We start from the raw sequence: 7,500 nt of genomic DNA, 5'->3' as shown, positions 1-7,500 counted from the left end.
TTTCATCTTCCTCTGAAGTCATCAGAACCAAGCTTTAGGACTTGCACTACACATCCATAATAATGTTCTCATATAATTTATTTCTATGCAACTCATGTCCTCGACCCTTACTGATCGGATTTCACTGCACTACATATACATGCATGATAACCTCTTCCCTTGGTGGACAGTGGTAATGCACTGTTGCTGCTACTACCTGAACTTACTCCATGCTTAATTCCTGAAATCACATTAAACATGCTCCATTCTATACTCCAATGGTATCACCAAAGTTAAAAAAAGAAAGAATTGGGGAAGCCAACTCCAGCAACATAATTAAGTGGATAAAAAAAGCTGCAACGTTTTTACACTCTAATACCAAGTTGTGGTTTGGAATTAAATAACCTGAAAAAAAGTTGATATGCCAGATAAACCAAACCGGTGTTTCAGGAAGCCTATAATCTGGCTATTATTATTATTATTATTAGATTATGTTTTTTATTTGGCTACAAGGCTATACTTCCGGTATGTGTGACTGAAGAGAGACAGACTACTGACAGAAAGAGAGACTCTAACACATGCCAGGCATTAACAGACTTTAAGCTAATGATGATGATCATGATTCTTTGCAGACTGAGATCGTTTATTACTTGCAAATAAAATAAGACTACGGTTTCTGATTTTCGCAGTCAGATGGATCATCTAAGCTCAGTAAGAATCAATGAAAATATCGCTTTTTTAAAAAGATGACTATTATACAACATACAAGCAAGCCATCTTCTAACATATTAAGTAATCATGTCAGATTTTCAATAGTTAAACCCAAATAGCATAATCAAACTTCGATTTTCATTTGTTATCATTATACCAACTTATTGGTAATACGATAAAATACTTAATTATAATTACATTTTTTTTTTAATTATTCGGCCGAGCCTAAACGACTGTTTGTATGAAATATTTTCAAATAATCATATAGAAATGAAAATTAGCAAGGGGAAAGAAGTCATTTTCAATTGAGGAGTTGTTTACTTTGTGTGCAAATACATAAAAATCAAAAACTAAAGTAACTTCACTTAAAGCTTGAGTTATCTACCGAGTAGGTGAAGTTATTCAAGTATATTTTGAATGAGTTATATGCAGCATAATCACGTTTGACGCACCGGTTCCCGTCAGATCACTGAAGTTAAGCAACGGTGAGCCTGGCCAGTAGCAGATGGGTGACCATTTGGGATCTACAGGTGCTGTATGTGCTCTCCACTTATCTAAGCATTGTTTCCAGCCGTCCTGGACTTTTCCTTGCCGCTGGACTTTTCATTGACTAAAGCGATGCTGATTCAGGAAAGGTGTGATTGAGGATTGTGCAACCCTTGCCTCCCAATTACATGTGTAGCTGCCCCTACAGGGGGTATCCTTTGTCTTTCAAGACTAATCGGAGGCATCAAATTTGAATGAGTTAAGCTATGAGTTTCATGTCTTTTTCGTATAAGTAAAAAATATTTGTGTTGGATTATATTTTACATATCGGCTAGATTGGAAAACCAAAACAAAATATTTAAAGCTAGTCGAGGAGAATTTCCCTCCACCACCAGCACTAGCACCACCACCAGCACTCGCACCACCACCACATATACAATCTTATATAATAAACTAACAAATAAAATAAGTACTAAAGTAGTTTTGTTTTGTGAGTAAGAGTGAAAATTTGTGTAGTAACTAAGTTGTAGAGAAATAGAATTATTCTTGAAGGAAGACAGCTGTAGCATTGCATATAACAAATCAAATAGCCAGTGAATTAGAACAATTCTCAGTTCATATTCTTTAAATAAAAAAATCATGGATTACATAAAAAAAATGCAAGCACGAAAAGTAATATGGCTAAGATTAAACTTAGAAAAGTAAAAAGACTAGTTGTTAAAATTGGAAAAGAAAAAGACAAGATATTCTAGTATAAAATACAATAAATTCATAACTTAAAATATTGCAGCATTAAGAACATTTTTTAATTCAATTCAACATTATATAATCAATTCTTAATGCTGCAATATTTTAAGTTATAAATTTATTACATTTTTATTAGAATATCTTGTCTTTTTCTTTTCCAGTTTTCACAACTAATCCTTTTACTTTTCTAAGTTTAATCTTAACCATATTACTTGTCATGCTCGTATTTTTCTAGGTTTTGCTTTTTCAACAATCTATAAAAAAAATTCTTACCAACAGCTGAGCAAATAATCGGGACAGCGGTGAATTATTAACGACAGTAGTAGCTGAATCGATGTAATTGTGACACGACAGGGCGAACAATGCGGGCCCCGAACAAATGAAAACATTGTAAGGAGGGCAAAATATAAGAGACTATATATATATATATATATATATGTATATATATATATATATATATATATATATATATATATATATATATATATATTATCGTTGTTGTTTTTGAGAATTGGGTATCCCAATGTTTCATACATTAGCACTTTGCTACAAAGCTCGAGGTAACTTTCCTGTTTTTCATATTTTGTTACGTAATCATCTCCGCCATTTCCAGCAGATTTCACATTTGGTTGCTATGCTAACCAACAGCGAATCAGAAGCAACCGTCTGTCCGTTCCTTACAGATTCTGAGGACTTTTGAATCAGTAATCTTATTATAACTTTTGTTACACTGAAGGAAAATTGAAAAAATTTTTTTCTCGATATAGCTAAGAAGATGACCTATGAAATGTAAAGATTGTTTGAAATTTGGTTGCAAAATGAGTGAGTGGTGAAGCCTTAAAGCAGTTACAAATAAGTAAAACTAACACTTAACCAAATATTCAAGCACGATAATGTTTGAATGATAACAATCGAATTTATTGGTTACATATTCTATCCAGCCCAATATTTGTTTCACTAGCAGATAATTCATGAAATTTATCCTAAAATTTATATTCGACGATTATCCATTGAAAATAATGTGTTTATTACAAATGAAAAATTCAATGCGGAACAAATGAGCTCTTTGTACTCAGTTTGGTTATATGTACTAAAATAATTATTTCCTTTCTAAACGCATGTCTGATGACTTTAAAAATAATAATTGTTTGGTAAGGAAAAAAAAAACTTTAAATGCAAAACAAAAGTTAGAAATATGAATAGTAGTGGCAGTAGTAGTAGTAAAAACAGAGGAAGGAGTGTAATCCATTTACCACAACTTTTCCGACGGAAGCCTACATTGTTGAGATTTTATAATTATTGTGCACTAGATAAGAATAACTTCTCCAAAATTACTTCCCGAATAAAACGGATATTACTGCTCATCCGTATAATTTATCAAGGTGTCCTGCTTGAGAAGAATTTCTAATCAGATTATTGAACAAATGATTGCTTTGGGAGAGCGGGAATAAAAGACGGGATTTTATCAGCACTCTGGAGGCCTCCACAGTTTTATCTTCACAAAAATATATAGAGCGAGTTGCTTTTTACAGTTAGGACATATCAAAAAAGAATTAAAAATAAAGAACTTAGTGCACGTGAACGGATGATTGCACGTCTATATAGCGGCTACTTTGAAGGCCTATATAATTTTATATTGCCAATATATATATATTTTTTTTTTTTCAACATTGATCACCACTTATCAAGGCTCGGAAGCCACTCAGGGATAAGGGTTATTGCAAGTACATTACGTTAGTGTGGAGATTTGATGAAGTGTTTACTTAAGGGGGCGGTTCCTTAGGAATTTGTTAACGTTGGACTTGAAGACATCCAAGTTGGAGTCTGGTGGGAAGCAGGCAGACGGAATATATATATATATATATATATATATATATATATATATATATATAGAGAGAGAGAGAGAGAGAGAGAGAGAGAGTTGCTGTAGGCAGATTATACATATTAAAAAAGAATAATAAAAACTTATTATATATGGTTGTGTGTATTAATCTGGCTCAAGCTTAAATTCCATCAGCTTTTGAAAATTTCATGCTTAAAATAAAATCGGGCTCTTTATTGTTTCTATGTCAATAGCTTTCTTCCTAAAAACATTTTTGATTCCAGTTTTTGAAGATTACTAAAGCATGTTGTTAAAACGAGTAAAATGTACTTTCGCTTTGATCCCTTCTAGAAAATACTTTGTCTTGGTCGGAATCATTTTTCAAATGGCAGCCATCTTTAAAACGGGACATAACTATTCGCTTATACAGCGTTATTTTGCCTTAATCGCAACAAAATGAAATATTTTTTTTTTTTAAACAACGGCATAGATTAGAAAAAGAAAAAGAAACAAGAGAACGTAAACATATTGCTAGATAACAGACAGAAAATTAAGTAATATCTCTATCTCTACGATTATATAAAAGGAACTTTGTGTGTCTAAATTCGTTCCCTATAAACTCGAAAACGGTAGGGTCGATTTTATGAAATTTCACACGAAGGTACTTCATGTGCCTAGCAGTGTTCTTAGATAGGTGTTGTATGAGAATGTCTTCAATAAATATTGATAATCGAATTAATCCGAAGAAAGAAAGAACAGGCGATTTTGACCAAAGTTAACACCTTACACAACCTATCACAAGTGCATTTGAGAAGTTTTATAATGACACAAGATGAAAGGCACAACATTTAAAATCGACAGTAGGTTCTTTGATATGACAGGCGCGCGTTCGAAATAAATGTTTCTATTTAGAGCAAAATTGCTGCATGATACTTGACATTTTTATTTTAAACTTTCATTCAAACCATTATATGTACATTTTTATAACATATACTGTAGGTTTTCTCTTGTACAATGTAACATATTGTGAACTAAGCTTCCTCTCAGTGCCCTGCGATGGGTCTCCAACTAGAGCAGGCAATTAATCGATTTACTTTTAAAATAGGCGGCTTCACCGATTTCGACGACAGTAAAATATGGGAGTGTGAAACATTCGTTGATCATCATTTAATCCCGGGCAACGTCGGGTGTGCCTACTAGTATTGAATAAATGCTAAAAATTTTATTAAATAGATTAGTTAATTCTTACGTTCGGTGACAAAAAAGTATTATGCCGTAGATTTCGGTGAGGATCAGTAGTGGCGATGCCTGGGGGTCATCTTCCCTATCGTATTCTTTAAAACCTTAAGTATAAGTCCTCGTCCTGAGAAATACCATGAGAACGAGATAGGGTATCCAATCATATTCAAACTATCCCAATTTAAATGTATGCCTTGAGAGAAGTAAAATGGGCGGGGGACCCTTAGCACACGAGCAATGATTAAGCTTTATTGAATGTCTTATTCCACAAGACTGATGACTAATTATCGCAAAACTTCTTTGGAGTGATTTTTTTGCATTCACCATTGTGAGAACGTTTGCACATGTCAAATCGAGATTTAATTTAATGCATTCAAATAAAAATAGATTTCAGTTTTTAATTATCGGCCTTTCTTTTGTTTTGTTTTTGTTTATTTATTTCTTTTTTTTTTGGTGGTCGATTGTTCGAATTTTGCAAATTAATAATTTCAATAGAATTCAACTCCAAATTGCAATATTTTATTTTTTTATGGACGTAATGCTTTCAAAACTTTGATCTGCTATTTAATTTTGAATTTTTCAATGAGTTTGTGCCTTGACAGTTTTTTTTATTTCACTATACAAATACGACATCATAAGTGCTCCCAATATTCGACTCAGATTAAACGTTTGTAGTCATGAAATCAATTATTTTCTTCAAAAGTCTTTGAACATTTCATATGTTCATTATTTTGGTATGTGACATGTATATATATATATATATATATATATGAATGTGTGTATATACGTACACAAGTGTATACATTTTTATATATGTATACACAAGCGTATACATATATATATATATAATTATATATGTGTGTGGGTATATACATATATATGAGAATAATGGAAATAATATTCCGAGAAAATAGAGATAGGAAAAAAAAAAATTATATGGACTCGTCATTTTGAAAGAAAATGATGGGGATGCACATGTACAATTTTACGTGAAGTATTTAGTACTGTTCGATGAATTAAAACTATAGAATACAGCTTTATGTCTCCAAATAAAAACGAAACGTTGAAGAACACACAAATTTGTTACTTTTGATTTGTATTCCCCCCTCTCTATATATGCATATACACACACATTATATATATATAAATATATATACATATAAATAAATATATATACATATATATAAATATATATACATATATATAAATATATATACACATATATAAATATATATACACATATATAAATATATATACATATATATAAATATATATACATATATATAAATATATATACATATAAATAAATATATATACATATATATAAATATATATACATATATATAAATATATATACATATATATAAATATATATACATATATATATATATATATATATATATATATACATATATATATATATACATATATATATATATATATATATATATATATATAAATATATATACATATATATATATATACATATATATATATATATATATATATATATATTACATACATACATTTAGTAATGTGAGTGATAATTTAAAATTGAAAAATTAAACTATAATTAAGTTAACAATTCGTTTCATAAGCAGGAACAACAACAAAAATTATTTGTACGATCGTTTCGGAAAGCATATATACGTATATATATATACATAATACATACATATATATAGATACATACATACATATATACATAAATATATAAACATATATATATATATACATACATAAATATATATACATATATATATACATACATATATATACATACATATATATACATATACATACATATACATATACATACATATATATACATATACATACATACATATATATACATATACATATATATATACATACATATACATATATATATACATATACATATACATATATATACATACATATACATATACATACATATACATACATTTATACATATACATACATATATATACATATACATATATACATACATATACATATATATACATAAATTTATACATACATATATATATACATACATATATATATATACATACATACATATATATATACATAAATTTATACATACATATATATATATACATACATATATATACATAAATTTATACATACATATATATATATACATACATATATATATATATACATATATATATACATACATATATATATATATATATATACATACATATATATATATACATACATATATATATATATATATATACATACATATATATATATACATACATATATATATATACATACATATATATATATACATACATATATATATACATACATATATATATATACATACATATATATATATACATACATATATATATACATACATATATATATATATACATACATATATATATACATACATATATATATATATATACATACATATATATATATACATACATATATATATATACATACATATATATATATATATACATACATATATATATATACATACATATATA

General features: G+C 28.3%; 1 protein-coding gene and 1 pseudogene across 1 annotated transcript in view; one reads left to right on the top strand and one right to left on the bottom strand.

Moving 5' to 3' along the window:
- LOC145242521 (protocadherin beta-13-like) overlaps positions 1-7,500 on the bottom strand; it is a 1,864,148-nt gene that overhangs the window by 338,324 nt on the left and 1,518,324 nt on the right. The window lies entirely within an intron of this gene.
- LOC145243090 (5S ribosomal RNA) lies at positions 1,115-1,232 on the top strand (annotated as a pseudogene).

Source organism: Euprymna scolopes, chromosome 21 (assembly GCF_053919585.1).
Source record: "Euprymna scolopes isolate OS-2025 chromosome 21, ASM5391958v1, whole genome shotgun sequence".
Classification (NCBI taxonomy): domain Eukaryota; kingdom Metazoa; phylum Mollusca; class Cephalopoda; order Sepiida; family Sepiolidae; genus Euprymna; species Euprymna scolopes.
Note: the sequence above shows the minus strand (reverse complement) of the source record. Positions and strands in the feature narration are given on the sequence as shown.